The 18,797-nt window shown below is 43.4% G+C and overlaps 1 protein-coding gene across 8 annotated transcripts in view; it reads right to left on the reverse strand.

Moving 5' to 3' along the window:
• Positions 1–18,797, reverse strand: part of ARHGEF3 (Rho guanine nucleotide exchange factor 3) — a 349,977-nt gene that overhangs the window by 155,813 nt on the left and 175,367 nt on the right. The window lies entirely within an intron of this gene.

The following is an 18,797-nucleotide window of genomic DNA, read 5'->3' on the forward strand; positions in this document are numbered from 1 at the left end:
TGGCTAATTTTTGTATTTTTAATAGAGACAGGGTTTCGCCATGTTGGTCAGGCTGGTCTCGAACTCCTGACCTCGTGATCCGCCCTCCTCAGCCTCCCAAAGTGCTGGGATTACAGGCATGAGCCACTGCGCCCAGCCTATAAATGAACACTTCTAAGAAAGCCTAAGAAGTTATGAGAAACTATTAAGCTCTAGGATAATTGGTTTGTGTTACTATTCTTATGCTTGCTGTCACAGTTTGTTTCTCTTTGAGTTCATTTTTTTCTAAATGTCTCCATATATCAAGGCTTAGAAATTTAGATACAAAGTTCAGATTCTGACTAACTTGGAAGAGGAGATTAGATTGGAAAGAAAATCTAATTCACTTGAAGATATTCCATTTTTAGAGGTGCTTTGTACTTAAGTAATTTAAACTTGCTGTAAACCTTATCCAGGGTCCTAATGTAATCACAGAACCCTAATGTTGGAAAGAAACTTAGACATCTTCTCCAACTTTCCTGCTTTATAGCCATATGATTTTTAAAAAGTTATTACTTGGACTGAAGATAACTGTATTTGAAATAAATTTATACATTTATGACCAGGGCAGTCTGCCAAGTTAGATGTGAAAAAGTATGTTTTTCTTTTTTTTTTTTTTTGAGATAGGGTCTCCCTCTGTTGTCTAGGCTGGAGTGCAGTGGTGTGAACACAGCTCACTGCAGCCTTGACCTCTCAGACTCAAGGAATTCTCTTGCCTCAGCCTCCCAAGTAGCTGGGAATACAGGAGCACACCACCACACTGGGCTAATTTTAGTTTTTGTAGAGAGGGGGTCTTGCCATGTTGCCCAGGCTGGTCTCAAACTCCTGGGCTCAAGTGATCCTCCTGCCTTGGCCTCCCAAAATGCTGGGATTACAGGAGAGAACCATTGAGCCTGGCCTTTTTCTTTTCATTAGAAGAAAATAAATGTAATCTATAAGCCACAATAAAGCTCATCAAAGATACATTCACCTCTCTTCTGCACTCCCAGCTCAACCAATCAGTCAAGTGTTTCTTCAGTCCCTAACCTGTGACTTGCTAGGTCTTCTGATGTTACTTAGAAGAAAGCTACCAGAAGACCAGAATCACCAGCATGGGGTTACAGGAGAGTCTGAAGACATCTGTAGTCTTCAGTCCCAAAAGAAGTCAGCCTCCTCCTCTAGTGGAACCCTGAGCTTGAACAAAGGCAGAGACTGGAAAGCAAACTGAACTACTCTTTTTTATATTACTATAATTGTTCTATTATTTTTTTCACTTCAATTTAACAAAGGTTTGTTGAGCATTTACTATGTGCTGGACCCTGTGTTCACTCCCAGAAATGCAAAGGTCAGCAATTCTCATGGTTAAGGACCTCACACTCATGTAGGAGAGACAGGCCTATTATGATGAACTATAATGCAATAAGAGCCAAACATCCTAGAGAAAGTCACTTTGCTTCTCTGAGCCACCTTTTCTCAACTCTAAGGTGTGAGCAGAGGTGGTGGTGATGGCATTAGCTTCTATTCTCAAAGGAAGAGGAGTAAATATAGTAATGCATTTTAGAGCTTAGTAGAGTGCCTAGTACACAGTAGGTGCTCAAAACATGGGTTGGAGGGCTCTGGGAGGACTGTGAGGGAGGTCTTCCCAGAGGAGGAGGCATGTGAATAGGCCTAAAAGATGAATAAGAGTTTGTCAGACAAAGATGGGGAAGATATTGGGGCTCTTTTTGCTAAGCAGCTACCTAGATATTTAAAATCCCAAAGGTCAATATGCTCCTATCCAGAGCAGTGGCGTTCTACATATATACATTTTTCCACTGAAACAGTGGTGCAGCGTGCAGCAGAATCACCTGAGGAATGATTCAGAGATGCTGATGCCACGAGCCATCCCCAGGAATGCTTAATCAGCCATTTGGGAGGGTGCCCAGGAATCTGGATTAACAAGCTCACCCGGTGACTTTTAGGAAGTCAAATACTCCACTCAGGGTCCTTGAGGGAAGCCTCGAGAAGATGCTGATCACAACTCCGGGCACAGCTGCCGTTTTTGAGGATGCTTCATGTCTGTACAGGGGCCTGATCCTTACTGATTCACCATCCAGGTACAATTAAAAACAGCACTTCAGTGCCAGTGAAACCAATTCACCAGCTTATATTTATATGGTGACTTTTTGAGCCAGATATGGTATGGGATAATTTCCATCCTACAGGTTAATAAACTGAGGTCAGGAGAGAGAAGCAATTTGCTCAAAGTTACATGGTTACAACGTAACACTGAATCCAGGATTCTAATTCCTAGGGCAAAGCCTTTTATATACACTGTTCAAAGGTTGGTGGCAAATAGGTTACATCTCACTTGCCATCCAGAACGTCTGGTAGTGTCTGCTCGGAGCACTGTATTGAGAAGGACTGCACAGCATAGCAAGCCAGAGAATGCTGTGATCACAATCAGCAACACGTGCTGAGCAATGAATTGGGGCATGGCAGCATGGGCGTCCTGCTGCCTAGAGTAACCCCATGCCCTTCTTGAGTTCTGCTTCTCCTGTCTTGGGAGGCTACAGTGTTATACCTGAGATCTTGGGAGGTATCAGGAGGAGGTTGAGACTGTGGGATGTTATCTGTAGAGTAGAAATAATGCCTTCCAGGTTAGGGTGTTGTGAGGATCATAGATGTTGGGCGACAAGACCTGGCACATAGTAGGTGCACAGTAAGTGGCAGCTCCTGTTATGAATTGCCCAGACCATAGGCTACACCGATACATGCTGCAACCTGGTATTACCAGATTATTGAGTTTTATGGTGCTACAGTTCCATTCCTTGAGCTCAATGATTTTGTCAACCTGACATGTTGACAGTAGCCTAGATGCACATTGATGCAGGAAAGTGAATAATAAGAGAAGCTCCTCTCCTCACAGGCATGCAGCCCTCTCCAGACCAATTCAACACACTACCCAGCTTTGGAGCCAAGCCTCATGAGTTCCCCCAACCCAGTTCCTGCCAGATACTGCCACCTGCTCCAAGTGTCAAATCCAGAAGACAAATGGCCTCCAATGGTCTTTTTAATTCAGCCATAGACAGTCAATCTGGGATAGAATGATCTCCTTAAGGAACCCACATGTTTTATAAAATAAAAACTGCATGAATTATGAAAATGAATTTTCTTTTCAATTTTCTTACATAGGGAGGTGACTGACCACTGCCAGCAACAAAAAAGTAGCCTGAAGTTTAAACTCTGGGCTCAGAATGAAAATTTCACAAACCATCACTTAGTCACTTGTTCATTTGCTCTGTGTTCACTGAGCACTTTTGACACGCAAAACCCCATTCTGGGTCCTTGGATATAGCAGTGAATGAGCCAGGCATGGTCCCTGCCCACTAGTTTGGAGTAAAAATAAAACAAAGTAATTGCAGATTGTGATCTCTGTTATGAATGAGTCAGATAAGGTGCTAAGACAGAGGCTAGCAGGGCAGACCCATTTTAGAAAGATAATTTTATTTAATTGTTTTCTGGGTTTTGGTTGACCTTTTCATGAGACATAAGCCCATGAAGGCAGGACTTGGTCAGTCATGCTCACAGTCCCAGAGCCTGGGACAATCCCTGGTACACAGCCAGCTTCCCTTAAAATAGCATTTCTGGATTTTGTTGGTCCTCTTGGTCCTCCTGCCTTTGCTTGTCCTCTTCACTAATTGCCCAACTCGAGAGGGCCACAGGAAGAGAGAACAGAAAGGACCTGGTGAAGAAGGGCGTACAGATGGAAACACCACATAAAGACATTTCACGCTCTACCCAGGAACTGGGATTTCTAGAATATTGGGATGTTGACCTCATGCCAGTGATCTACAGAGTAGCTCATGGAAGAAATCACCAGTTGGAAATAAGCCATGGAAACATAAACAAATGAGCATCTCAGAAAGCAGAGAGTGCAACAGGACACGGCACTCACTTTGAACTTCACTGGAGCTACTACTACTACTAATTCACACTGATAATAATGAAAGCTTTAGCCTATTGAACGCTCACTACATGTCAGGCACAGAGCTAAATCCTTATATGCATGATCTCATTTGATCCTCATAACTACCCCATGAGGTAGGTGGATAATGGTTATCATCTCCATTCTACAGAGTAGGAGATGAAGGCTCAAAAAGGGGCAGGAATTTGTCCAGGGTTTCATGATTAGCAAGTGGCAGAGCCTGGATTCAAATCCAGGTCTTTCCTACTTCAAACTATGTGCTTCCCCACCATGCTGTCCCGTCCCAGAGTCTGGGATGGCCCATCAGACCTGCACAGAAGGTCTAGGAAGGTGTTGAGCATGAGGAATATGGCAAGAAAATAACCTTTATTCTACTAGAGAGACTGGTCTTCAAGACCACAGCACACACTGTCTACACCAAATCAATTTTGTGGTCCTTTCTAGTTTTAAGAGCTATCAGTGTCTGCTATCAGGTAGCAGGCATTGGTGGCAAGCACTGGTGGCAAATAGGTTATGTCTCACTTGCCATCCAGAATGTCTGGTAGTGTTTGTTTGGAGCACTGTATTGAGAAGGACTGCACAGCATAGCAAGCCAGAGAATGCTGTGATCACAATTAGCAACATGTACTGGGGAACGAATTGGGGCACAGCAGCAAGGGCTTCCCGCTGCCTAGAATAACCCCATTTCCTTCTTGAGTTCTGCTTCTCCTGCCTTGGGAGGCTACAGTATTATACCTGGGATCTTGGGAGGTATCAGGAGGAGGTTGAGACTGTGGGATGTTATCTGTAGAGTAGAAATAATGCCTTCCAGGTTAGGGTGTTGTGAGGATCATAGATGTTGGGTGACAAGACCTGGCACATAGTAAGTGCACGGTAAGTGGCAGCTCCTGTTATGAATTGCCCACAGGAAGTAAAAAATGCCATTTTACTTCCTCTGCATCAAAAACCACTGATCAGTTACCTGGGGGCGTTCCCAGGCAGGAAGGGCACTGTGTGTGAACTGTGCATTTGCACACTTGGTCTGACAGGTTCCCAGCCAATTTGAGGAGCCAAAGACCCACCCTGTTATTCTTGTCAAATTTACTGAAGCAAATGCACAGTCCACTTCCCTTTCAACCATGAAAACAAAGCACCTTGGGTGAGCCCAATAATTGTGCTGTAGTCTCTGCACTCTGATTTCGGCACATAACTTTAACCCCTCATGCCCTGTGCTGAGCAGTAGGTCAGTGAATAATTTCTAAATGGGTGACTAAAAGAAAGAATGAATGAAGGAGGCCAGTGTTTTTGAGGTGACACCTTTCCCTTTCATTAACCACCTGGTGGCAATAGGGCAGCCAAAATTAAATCAAAAACCTCAAAAGTGAAGGTCATTGAAGGCTTAAATTCTTCAACCTCAAATCTCCTTGGAGAAAAAACCTGCCCATTCAAGCTAAGATTCTTGTTTTTCAAATAAGAGCTTTTTTTTTTTTTTTCTTACCAGCAGGGGCATTTATTTTCCTTAAAATGCACAGACATGTTAAAAGAAATTACAGTTGTTTAGACATTGGTCCAAGTGGGACATTGGCCATTTCCACTCCTACGAAAAGGAATGTCAGATCTGTTCAAGGGTGAGGCACATCCCTGACCAACGAATCTATCTATGTACTGCCCTGGGCAACAGTCTGGGGACTCAGTCTCTGTGCTTTAAGAGCAAGTAATCCAAGATTGATAACACCTCAGATGGAAAGGAAACATCCAGCTGAACCAAACCCTAAATGAACTTAATGGGCACCTGACCCCTTTGTCTCAATGCCACGTGCCTATATGGGGGCGGGGAGAAAGGCAGTTACAGAGGAGAATTTGTGGGCACAATAGACCTGCATGTAGTCTCTAAGTCCTTAGCCCTGCAGGTTATATATTTGCTATAGACCACTTTCTAGAAGTGCTCAAGTGCTGAAAAAACCCTACCATTGCTTCTTAAAAAAGCAACCGGGGGCCAGGCATGGTGGCTCACGCCTGTAATTCCAGCACATTGGGAGGCCGAGGCAGGTGGATCACCTGCGGTCAGGAGTTCCAGACCAGCCTGGCCAATATGGTGAAAGCCCATCTCTACTAAAAATATAAAAATTAGCCAGGCATGATTGTGTGCGCCTGTAATCTCAGCTACTTGGGAGGCTGAGGCAGGAGAATCGCTTGAACCTGGGAGACGGAGGTTGCGGTGAGCCGAGATCGCACCATTGCACTCCAGCCTGGGCAATAAGAACGAAACTCCATCTCAAAAAAAACAAAAACAAAAACAAAAAACAAAAATGACCAGGGGGTCCCTTTGCTAATTTGCAATAGAGCAAAGTCCTGTGCATATTCCAATGTGAGGTCTCATGGAGATATGGGTATTCCTGGAAGGATCACGTGAACATTGCCAGAGACTCGTTACTGCCTCTGCTTGAGAGATCCTACTAGCTTGACCTTCACCTGAACCTTTCGACCCACTTTCACAAACATTATTGTTTCCAGGACACTCTGTGGCTATCTCTTTTTAGGGTTGGCTACCTTCTGATATCACAAGGCAGACATCTGAATCTCATCGGTAAATAACCCATGAACAAACTGCCTTTTCGGTTGTCCTGGGGAAGATTCTCTGTGAAAAGCACTGATTCTATCCTTACCTGACAACAGATTCTCAGAAGAGCTGGACGTGGTCCAAGCCTGAATAGCATGTCCTTACCTGGCTTAACTTCCATCCTCTCCAGACCTCCTTTGAGGTTTTGAGAAAATCACCAGGTGCCTTCCAATACAAAAGTGGAGGGAAACAGATGCTGGAATTGGGCACCTACTATGAGCCAAGGACTATGCTCTCAGTTTAATGGATTGTGCCATTTAAGCTTCTCCTCAGCCCGGTTTAAGTAAGCCCTGTGGTGTTCATTTTAACAGAGAGGAACGCTGAAGCTCAGGAAGGCTGTAGTAACTTGCTCAAGGTCACAAAAGTGAGTGAGTGCTGGAGAGAGGATTTTCTGGAGGCCACCCTGACTGCCAAACCACTGACCTCTCTGCATATGATGCTATTTCTCTTTGTACGTTGTTTAAAAACAATCTGCGTTTCCTTTAAATTAATACATACAAATAAAGTAAAATACATTTAAATATTTATTTCATGGCTGGGCGCAGTGGCTCATGCTTGTAATCCCAGCACTTTGGGAGGCCGAGATGGGCGGATCACCTGAGGTCAGGAGTTTGAGACCAGCCTGGCCAACATGGTGAAACCTCATCTCTACTAAAAATACAAAAATTAGCTGAGCGTGGTGGCGTGCGCCTGTAATCCCAGCTATCCAGCAGGCTGAGGCAGGAGAATCGCTGGAACCCAGGAGGCAGAGGCTGCAGTGAGCCAAGATTGCACCACTGCACTCCAGCCTGGGTGACAGAGCAAGACTCCTTCTCAATAAATAAATAAATACATAAATAATTGTTTAAAATCATATGTGTTTTAAAACAATATAAAAAGACCCACAAGGCATTTACCTACATACCTCAAAGAAACTAAGAGCATAAATGAGACAGTTCAAAATGCAGCTCCACCTTTGCTACTTGGTGTGACCTTGGGCAAATTACTTCTCTATTCCTTCATTCACTCAACAAATATTTACTAAGCATTTACTATGTGCCAGGCAGGTTTTAGGTGTATGGGATACGTCAGTGTCTATAAAGCAGTTCTATAAGCTTTGGTTTTCTCCATCATGGGGTTATTTCAAGTATTAAAAGAAATAAAATATTTCGAACAGAGCCAGACATATGGCAAGAGATTTGAAAAATGTAACTATTATTGCTACTGCGGTTATTACCGTAATTACTATTACTACTGCTGTCACTGCTGGCATAATTATTTTGTTGTTATTTGATGTTGAGAGTCAGGCAGGGAGGGTATTAGAGATGGCAGGATCCTGCAGAATGATGGGCAGGAGACCTGGTACACTGCCTGACTCTTTCCAACTACCCAGGTCCCAGAGGACCATCCACAAACACTCTCAGGATACCTTCAGTCACATTTGCACTGTGTCGTTCCCACTTCTTTCACAGAGACAAGGGCTACTGCAAGCCTGACTTAATTTTAAATGGCCAAGATTGAATTGATTAGTGTCAGAACAACCCTGTTATTTAATCACTGGGCTTTTCTATTTAATAACCAGGTGACCAGAGCAGTAAAAACGTACTGATTGAGAGAGTGCAGCTCCTGACTTGGCAGCAAATAGTCCCTGATTAGTCATTTGTAATTATTAAATTCAAACCAGATCTCGAACCTTTTTGATTTATCTCTTTGCTGGCAAACAACTTTGGTGGTTTCAGAGGCTTTGATGCCTTGCCTTTCATCTGCTCTTTCTTTGCGGAAAGATTAGCAAAAGGATTTTGTGTTCTTGTACTTGCCCTTAGCTGGAACTTGACTCGCTAAATTCACGTTTTAGCAGGGAGAGGATCCACATTTTGTTTTTCTCCAGTCTGAAGCTCCAGAAGTGAATGAGAGAATTGAAAGAAGGAGCACCAACTCCATTTTTAAAAAGTGAAAAAAAAAAAAAAAACAGAGATGAGATCTCCCTATGTTTTGCAGGCTGGTCTCAAACTTCTGAGCTCAAGCAATCCTCTCGCCTCCACCTCCCAAAGTGCTGGGATTACAGGTGTGAGCCACCGTGCCTGGCCCCTACTCCATTTTTAGTACACTGCTTTTTCTTTTTTTTTTTTTCTCCCTTTTCCTTATTTTTAAAACATCCTCCTTTTTCTAGGATCCAGGAACCCCAGTCCTGTTTCCTAGGCTGTCTTCAATGTGCTGACAGGGTGGAGAAATGGGAAATCATGATGTTTTCAGAGGTATGGGGAACTAAATTTTAACAAATATAATATGCAATTATGTGCTCAGATACCACTAACTATAAGTTGAAGATGTTAGGTAGACTCTAAAGTCAGTGTTTGTGAGTTTACATCTTAGTTAAGCCATGTATTTGTTGTGGAACCTTAAGTGCATCATTTTACCTCTCTGCACCTTAGTTTCCTCACCCATAAAATGGGGACACGAATAGTACCTCCCTCCTAAGGTTGCTGTGAAAGTTAAATAGATCAGTGTGGGTAAAGAGCTTAGCACAATGCGTGGCCCTCAGCAGCTACTCAAATATTAACTATTAATGGTAATAGTAGCAACAGCAGCAGTGACAGCAAGTAAGTACAGGCACCGGGGGGGAAATCATGGGGAAAATACTTAAAATGTCTAAAAGTCTACTCATTAATTTGATGTTGGCAAACTAGGAAAAGCCCTTATTATATGATCTTAGCCATGGAACACCCGGCCCTTAACTTGTTTGGAGGTACAGATGAGACAGTCTTAGCCAAGGAAAGATCCTCTTCTCCCACGGGAGGGAAGACATGTCCAACCAAACAAGTGGGAGGAGGGAGGAGACCTAGCCAGCCTGACAGTGCCACCACCAACCCTGATGGCTAACAAGCAGCAGGATTCACTCTGTCATTCAACAAACATTTACAAACTGCTTTTCCCTCCAAAACACTCAAGGCCAGGGGAGCAGGAGAAAAGACAGAAAACTCATCTATCCAGGACAGAGGGCTGCCAAATATATTTTCCAGAAAAATTGTCCCAGAAAAAAAAAATACGGGCATCGATCTAAGGTGGGAGAAGGAGTCCATATTCACAAGGATTTTCAACAGTGGATGTGACGCAAAGCACAAAATTGCATTAACCAGAGAACTTTTACTAGGCCTTCTAAATTACTGTAATTATTATTTTCTACTGGTTCTCAGGTACACCAAATTGGATTCACTGCAATCCTTGGTTCATAATATGCTATGGTGCTTCCTTGCCCCTCCTTTATATGTTTATTCACTTATTTTTTAAACACTATAACAAAATCCTACTTATTAAAATTCTTCACTGATGCAATGATTTGAAGCCATTATCAACAAAAAATATTATCTATATATATGCAGTTTAGGGAATGTCCAAATCATTGTTTAATTTCTAGAAAATTACTCCATGTAAACAATCAGCTTAGATTGTCCAACTGCATAATTCAAATTCAAAGTGCTCATCATCCACAATAATACTGGGAACCTGAATTTACAAAGACAGTTTTCAGTTTTTCGTTCACTTGGCTCGTGTTCCCGCTTTCTCCTACCTAGAAATGCTCCTGGTTCTGGTAATGTCTTATCAGCCACAACACCCCACGGGTTCATGAACAGTTCCCCAAATGCCAACGGGCAGGCCTTTAACCCTAGGGAGAGCAGGGTGCAAAGCTCCCTTTCAATCATTGGTGTCTGGAACACCTACTCCTTGGGGCAATTTTCCGCACAAAGCAGAAATGAAAAATGGTAGAGAAATGGGCTGCTCTTGTCAAACTGTCCTCTAAAGGACATTCCTTTAAATAAACAAAAGGTTCCCTTGTACAACCATTTGGTGTTGTCTACCATATAAGAACTCACAACTTCAGTTGCCAAAATTCCATTTCTTTATTGTATATTCTGGCTGCTTAAGGTAGTCCCTTCCCTTTGCTGGGATTTTTTATTTTATTTTATTTTTTTAGAGATAGGGTCTCACTCTGCCACCCAGGCTGAAGTGCAATGACATGATCACAGCTCACTGCAGCCTCGAACTCCTGAGCTCAAGGGATCCTCCCACCTTAGCCTCCCAAGTAGCTAGGATTACAGGCATGTGCCACTGTGTCCAGCTAATTATTTTACTGTTATGTAGAGATAGGATCTGTTTTTGTTGCCTAGGCTAGTCTTGAACTCTTGGGCTCAAGTGATCCTCCTGCCTTGGCCTGCCCAAGTGCTGGGATTACAGGCATGAGCCACCATGCCCAGCCCCTTTGCTGGGATTTATAACAACTGTCTATTAAGAATCCACTGCCAGCATGGCACAGTGGCTCATGCCTGTAATCTCAGCACTTTGGGAGTCTGAGACGGGTGGATCACCTGAGGTCAGGAGTTCAAGACCAGCCTGGCCAACATGGTGAAACCCCGTCTCTACTAAAAATACAAAAATTAGCCAGGCATGGTGGTGTGCCCCTGTAGACCCAACTACTCTGGAGGCTGAGGCAGGAGAATCACTTGAGCCTGGGAAGCAGGGGTTGCAGTGAGCCGAGATCGCACCACTGCACTCCAGCCTGGGTGACAGAGCAAGAGCAAGACTCTGTCTCAAAAAAAAAAAAAAAATCCACTGCCTTGCTGGGTGCTTTACATGTATTATAACCAATCCTTACAGCTGTACAAAGAAGTTATTACATATAAGGAAACTGAGACTTAAAGAGTTTAAATGACTTGACTAAGGCTGCTCTAGGAGTATCAGAACCGGTCACTCGTGTAGCAGATACAGCCGGCTGAAAACCCCTAGGCAATCACCATTTCCCTGCACACCGTGTGGAAAGCACATAAATCAGCTTTCCACAGGCCAGAAATGCCGGAGAATTAATGCCACTGGGATCAGCTTTCAATCTATGAGGGACTGGGGCTGGCAGATAAATAATCCAGCTTCTGACAGTTTGGTGGGACAACTCTGAGGTATGAGCTCAGTCTTGTACATTGGAATCACCTGGGTCCGCTCAACTGTGTTCTTTCTGAGAACAGACACTGTATCTCTTTTGTTAACCAATGTATCTACAGCATTTGCACAGTGTCTGACACATGGTAGATGCTTAATAAAATATTGTTGAATGAATGAAACTAAATAGTGAAATTAATTTATCTGAGTATCCTACTGTTCCTGTGTTTCTATTGTCAAAATTCAGAAATATTGTGGGCCCCAGAATAAAAAATGATATTTTATGTACAGTATTTCTTGGCATTTTAGTTCTCCTGAAAAGAAAGTTTAGGCCAGGTTTTGTGGCTCAAGCCTGTAATCTCAGCACTTTGGGAGGCCAAGCAGGGAGGACTGCTTGAACCCAGGAGTTTGAGACCAGCCTGGGTGACGTGGCAAGACCCTATCTCTTTCTCTTTTTTTAATTATAAAAAATTAAAAAAAAAGAAATTCTATGGATTTGCCATTTTATGGGCAAATGGGTTCATTTGTTCACATATAGCAGTAGTTGAACATTCTCTGTATGCTGGGTTAGGCCTTAGAAATGTCCATGAAAGTCCTAAAAAAGAATTCCACTCTTGGTAAAACACTGATTTCCTGGGAAATGGATTAAATGCTGGATAAACATGCTTTGATTCTGCAAAAGCCAGGTCTCCATTTCAGACTTCAGGATAAAAGCGATTGGGATGAACTTTGAAGCAAAGACTCCGGATTAGAAAATTTAGCCCAAAGTACTTTCCCCCATCCCTGCAGCCCATTTGTGGCTCACCACAACTTTTGCTTTTTACTCAGAACTTGACAGAACATGACAGTGTCACTAAAGAAGGCGTACCCTGAATACCTGCATGTCCCTGGTGTCCCTGTAATTTGGGGTTGTGGTGAACCCCTCCTCCACTTTCAAAGACAGCTACAGGAAGAAAATGTCCCTCTAATCGCAGCTGACTTCTTTCCAGGCGCTGCATCAGAAATGGGAACTGGCTTTCACGTTATTGTTCTGACAGATTCTCTACGGACTATCGCCAAGAGCATTATTCCCGAGTTAGTCATGACTACTCTGAAAGACTGGTGGCCTCCCCTGTGCTGAATGAGCTCTAGCTGGGCAGAGAGAGGGGCCTTTGTCATAGAAATGGTCCATGGCTGCTCCCGAGGCTCCAGTTGCCTCCAGTGCGGACATACCGAAAGAGGCTGTGTTGGCATATTCAGGTCCATTGTTCTTATTTTTTTTTTTGAGATGGAGTCTTGTTCTGCCGCCCAGGTTGGAGTGCAGTGGCGCTATCTTGGCTCACTGCAAGCTCCGCCTCCTAGGTTCGCGCCATTCTCCTGGCTCAGCCTCCCGAGCAGGTGGGACTACAGGAGCCCGCCATCACGCCGGGCTAATTTTTTGTATTTTTAGTAGAGATGGGGTTTCACTGTGTTAGCCAGGATGGTCTTGATCTCCTGACCTTGTGATCCACCTGCCTCGGCCTCCCAAAGTGCTGGGATTACAGGCATGAGCCACCGCACCCGGCCATTCAGGTCCATCGTTCTGAGGGAAAGAGTATTCATTATTATGCAGTTATTTTCCTTACAGTTGTTTCTTTCCTACTGAGAGACAGGGGCATCTTTAAGGATAAACACCCAGCCTCTTGGAAGAGTTTCCAGTTTTGTTTGGAAGAGAGCTATTTTTGATTAAATAATTCTGAAATTATCTTCTTAGGCCTTAGGAACTGTGCCTCAGCATGAGGGCCTGCAGGCACAGGGGGCTGGCAGATCCTGCAGAGCTGGCGGCAGCACGAATGGCCTGATGCCCTCTGGAGTTGTGTGGTGAGAGTATATTAGATTCCCTGAAGAGGAACAAAGGAACACAGGCCTTTTTCTTGGGGAGGGCAAAGTGTGCAGTTTATTTGAGAATTTATTTTATTTTTGGCAAGTTTATTTTAATATAGTTTCAAACTTATAGAAGGTTTGCAAGTCCAGAATAAGATACTCCTGAAATCCTTTACTCAGTGTCATGGCTGCCTACAGCTGACCTCATTTGCTCCCTCCTCTCTCTCTCTTTCTATATGTATGAATATAAAATATTTTTCTTCCTAATTATTTGAGAATGAGTTGCAGACATTATGTCCCTTTAGACCCTAAACACTTCAGTGTGTATAAGAACAAGGGCATCCTCTTACACAGGATAATTATTATCAAAAGCAGGAAACTTAACATTGACAAAATGTATCAACTCGTTCACCACTTTTTTTAAAAAGGTGCCAACTATCCCAATAAAATATTTCATAGCTATTGGTTTTCCTGGTCCAGAATCCAACTGAAGGCCCTGCATTGATTGCATTTACTGTCACGTGTTCTTGAGTCTCCTTGAATCTGGAACAGTTCCCCAGGCTTTCTTTGTGTTTCTTGATTTTAATTATTTTGAAGAGGACAGGCCAGTTATGTTGTATAATTTCCCTACCTGAGGGTTTACTAGATGTTTTTTCATGATTAGATTCAGGTTGCACATTCTAAAAATGTCTAGAGTAATAAGAGAATATTTTTTTCATGTGGTGTATTTTTCACAGGAATATGACAGAAGTGAATGTAGAGTCTTTCTTAGCACATCACCTCAGAAGACATGTGGCATTGGTTTGGCCCAATATTGGTGACATTGGCTTAGACTATTTAGTTGAGGTGGCATCTTCTAAATTTCTCTACTGGAAAGTTACTATTTTTCTGTTTTTAAGTAACCAGCAAATTGAAAATATGGAAGTGTCTTCTTCCTCATGAAATGTTAACACACTATAATTTTAGTGTCCACTGACGATTTTTCAACTCTATCATCCCTTCAGTGTTTATAAGTTATTCTTCTACTGGAGGGAAGAGCTTTCCATTCCCCACCATTTATTTATTATTTACATCCATGTTGGCTCATGGATTCCAATTTTATTTAGTGGGTTATGATCCGTTACTATCATTTTTCATTTTGATGCTCAGATTGTCCCAGACTTGGCTAGGGAGAGCCCTATAACCTGGTGCCTGTGTCCAGCTTGTTCACATGCCCATCATTCTTAGGGCACTTCATTACTTTTTGATACAAAAAGATGTTCCAAGATCTTCCTATATTCTCCCTGCCCCAGTCCTGGAATCAGCCTTTTCTCCAAGGAACTCTGGTTCCCTTTAGTGGAGGAGTATTTAGAAGCCAAGATCTGGGCACTAGTTATGTTTTTGCTACGGGGGTGCCACTGCTTCTAGGCCCTCTCAGTAGATACAGGGAAAAAACATGCATGTATATATGTATAACCATGAACTCATTCTGATGCTTTCATTTCCAATCTATCTATATGTATCTTTTTTTTTTTTTTTTTGAGATGGAGTCTCCCTCTGTCACCAGGCTGGAGTGCAGTGGTGCGATCTCGGCCCACTGCAACCTTCACCTCCTGGGTTCAAGCCATTCTCCTGCCTCAGCCTCAGCCTCCCGAGTAGCTGGGACTACAGGCATGCACCACCATGCCCAGCTAATTTTTGTATTTTTAGTAGAGATGGGTTTTCACTGTGTTAGCCAGGATGGTCTCGATCTCTTGACCTCGTGATCTGCCCACCTCGACCTCCCAAAGTGTTGGGATTACAGGCGTGAGCCACCGTGCCCGGCCCTATTTTTATTTATTTATGTATTTTTTATTTTTGAGACAGGGTCGCAGTTCTGTTGCTCATGCTGGAGTGCAGTGGTGGCATCATAGCTCAGTGAAGCCTTGACCTCTGGGTCCAACTGATTCTCCCACCTTGGCCTCCCAAGTAGCTGGGACTACAGGTGCACACCACCATGCCCTGCTAATTTTTGTATTTTTTGTAGAGACGGGGTCTCATTTTGTTGCCCAGGCTCGTCTTGAACTCCTGGGCTCAAGCAATCCTCCTGCCTCAGTCTCAAAGTGTTGGGATTATAGGCATGAGCCACTGCACCTGGCCTGTATCTATTTTAAAAAACATTTTTAGGTATGTCTTATTTATTTATTTATGAGATGGAGTCCCACTCTGTTGCCCAGGCTGGAGTGCAGCGGCATAATCTCAGCTCACCGAAACCTCCACCGCCCAGGTTTAAGCAATTAGCCTGCCTCAGCCTCCTGAGTAGCTGGGATTACAGGCATGTGCCACCACACTGGCTGATTTTTGTATTTTTAGTGGAGAGGGAGTTTCACCATGTTGGCCAGGCTGGTCTCGAACTCCTGACCTCAGGTGATCCACTCGCCTCGGCCTCCTAAAGTGCTGAGATTACAGGCATGAGCCACAGCGCCTGGCCAGTCTTCTTTCTTTAATAAGTCTTCTTTCTTTTATGTTTACCTGCTGTTAGTTTGGAGTTCCCCTAAAGCAGATCCTGGAGCAAAGATGTAAGTATCAGCTGTTTTCTTCTGGGGTGATCCCTGGAAGAACTGGTGGGGAGTGGGAAAATGAGACAAAGAAAAGGAGGGAAGCCAATAAAGACTATGGAGCCATCAGGTTACAGCCGTGAGCAGCCGGCATTCAACCCATTGGGGACCCCCTGAGAGCATATAAAACACACTTCATGGCCACGCGCGGTGGCTTACGCCTGCAATCCCAGCACTTTGGGAGGCCAAGGCGGGCAGATCACGAGGTCAAGAGATCAAGACCATCCTGGCTAACATGGTGAAACCCCGTCTCTACTAAAAATACAAAAATAGCTGGGTGTGGTGGCACACGCCTGTAGTCCCAGCTACTCGGGAGGCTGAGGCAGGAGAATGGCATGAACCCAGGAGGCGGAGGTTGCAGTGATCTGAGATTGCACCACTGTACTCCAGCCTGGTGACAGAACGAGACTCTATCTCAAAAACAAAAGACAACAACAACAAAACACACCGCATAATTCTCCACTGAGGAGTGAGGAGGTGGGAGTTTCAATCCACCAACTCCTCTCCTCATTGATGGAAAGGGGCTCCTCAGGATGTTAGCTTCCCTGGCTAGAAACCCTGCCAGGTAGAAGGACATAGAAAGTCAAAGGTGTGGACAGGAGGCCCTGCAGATGGCATCTGAAGTGGCCTCGGCCATATGGGTGGGGCACCAGGAGAGTCAGCTTATGTTCTTTACCCAGCAACAGATCACATAACAACAAAGTTATTACTTTGTCAATTCATTGTCCATCCTAAATCCCTCAAAGAGAAATGCTCAAATTGAGGATACTTCACCTTGAATACTCCCCTAACGTTTACCATGCCCAATCTTTCTCTTCTACGTACAAAGCGGCTCAGACAATAGCACCTAGCTAGAATTTATTTACCTTAGTTTGTGCATATTTTATTTTGATACTTATCTATTTATGGCAAGCATACTGGTTTTCTGTTTACCATAGTAATATAAACTTTCCATTAAATATAAATATGAAAGAAAAAATACATTGTTTTACAGAAAATTATGAAGCCTTTTTCAGTGTTAAGGGATATGGTCAAAGGTGATTCACAAATGAGTGGGACTTAGGAAACACTTTGTGGAAGCTCCCTCTCTTAATTGTCACACAAAGTAACTGTCCTATGCATTTTGCTGCTGTGACAAGTACAGAGAAAGCAACTCTCTGTTCCCCTATGCCCTGAGATGACTGAAAAGGGACGCCTCCTTTTTCCCATCCTTTTTGGAGAAGATGTGAACCACTCCTGGCACTGTAACCCTCTGTCTGCCCAGTCATGGATTAAAAATGAAATTCATATCTAATAGGTCTAACTTTAGCCACAGGAAATGGGAGTGCTTGGGCGACCCAAAAGTGTTCGCCATCCTTTGTTTGAGGATGGGCACGTTATCTTTACCTAACCTTCTTCCTTCCCCTTTTTGGGAGGGGAGAGAGTGGAGGCTAGGTTTGGGGAGTGAACGGGAAGTGAAGGCTGATGGATCTGTTTCCTGGCTGGCTTTGTAGCAGAGGCCCCACCTCCCAACTCCCTTTGTTGTCACAGTCCTGGCTTGCAAATGTATATTACATATTGTTAGGACCAAGTGATGCCCACTTTTGGATGTGTTATAACAACAGGTATTTGGATCATGAAAATCACCCAAGTGAGGAATCTAAACACCCTCTATACTGGAACCATCTAGATACCTTGATTGCAGATAAGAAATATTTTTGTAAAAACAAAACAAAACAAAACAAAAAAATACAGTTGGCTGGGTGTGGTGGCTCACGCCCGTAATCCCAGCACTTTGGGAGGCCAAAGCGGGAGGATTCCTTGAAACCAGCCAGAGTTTAAGACCAGCCTGGGCAACATGGCAGAACCCAATCTCTATATATATATCAGCCAGGCATGGTGGCGCGCACTGTAGTCCCAGCTACTCTGGAGGCTGAGGCAGGAGGATTGACTGAGCCAAGGAAGTCAAGGCTGCAGTGAGCCATGATCACACCACTGCACTCCAGCCTGGGCGACAGAGCAAGATCCTGTCTCAAAACAACAACAACAACAACGGTTAAACCTAGATATTTTTCTACTTCCATTTATACATTTTCTCCAGCTTTATTACAATGTAGACAATTTATAGAAATCTGTTTTATGCTTTTAATTGGAAGTTACCAGATCACAACTGATGTTATCTTTTTCTTACCTGATACATAAGTAATAAAATAGAGCAACTGGGAACTATTATTACCTGGGTTGTCACCTGCTTTTTTAAGGCCATTGAACTAGCTTTGTGACTCCAGGCATTTCACTTTCCCACTCTGGATCTCAGTTTCATTATCTGTAAACTGAGGGAGTTGGCCCAGGTGACCTCTAAAGTTTCCTTCTAACATTTTATGCATTTATGACATTATGTGGCCAAAGAAGTTTTTGGGTGGGGGTGGAAAGTGGGTAATGAGAATGGCAGAGATTGGGAAACACTTTCCAGAAATAAGTATGAGACTCTCACTTTCTCTCAAAATCACCAATTATAACAACCCTATGCATAAGCAATGTTTTTGAAACATAAGGTCTGTGTTCAGGTTCCAGCATAGACCAGTGCATGGCAAAAGAAGGTGATCCACAAATGTGTATTAAATACATGGATAAATGAATAAAGGCCCTTTCATTGGTGCCCTTGAGGGTCCAAGGCTAATGTCAGAAGGACCACTGACAAATGAGAGTGACCAAAAATGCAAGAGATTAGAAGAAAGGGCAAAATGGAGAGTAAACAAGAGAGTGGCAAAGTATGTATATGTATATGTATATGAGTATGTATACGTATATGTACATATATATACAGTTGACTCTCATTATTCATAGTAGTACGTTCTATTAAGTCATTGTGAACACTGAGTTAATGAATACTAAACCATTGCTCCTGGGGGGAATATAGGGCTAAGTT

The sequence above is a fragment of the Gorilla gorilla genome, chromosome 2, assembly GCF_029281585.2.
Source record: "Gorilla gorilla gorilla isolate KB3781 chromosome 2, NHGRI_mGorGor1-v2.1_pri, whole genome shotgun sequence".
NCBI lineage: Eukaryota > Metazoa > Chordata > Mammalia > Primates > Hominidae > Gorilla > Gorilla gorilla.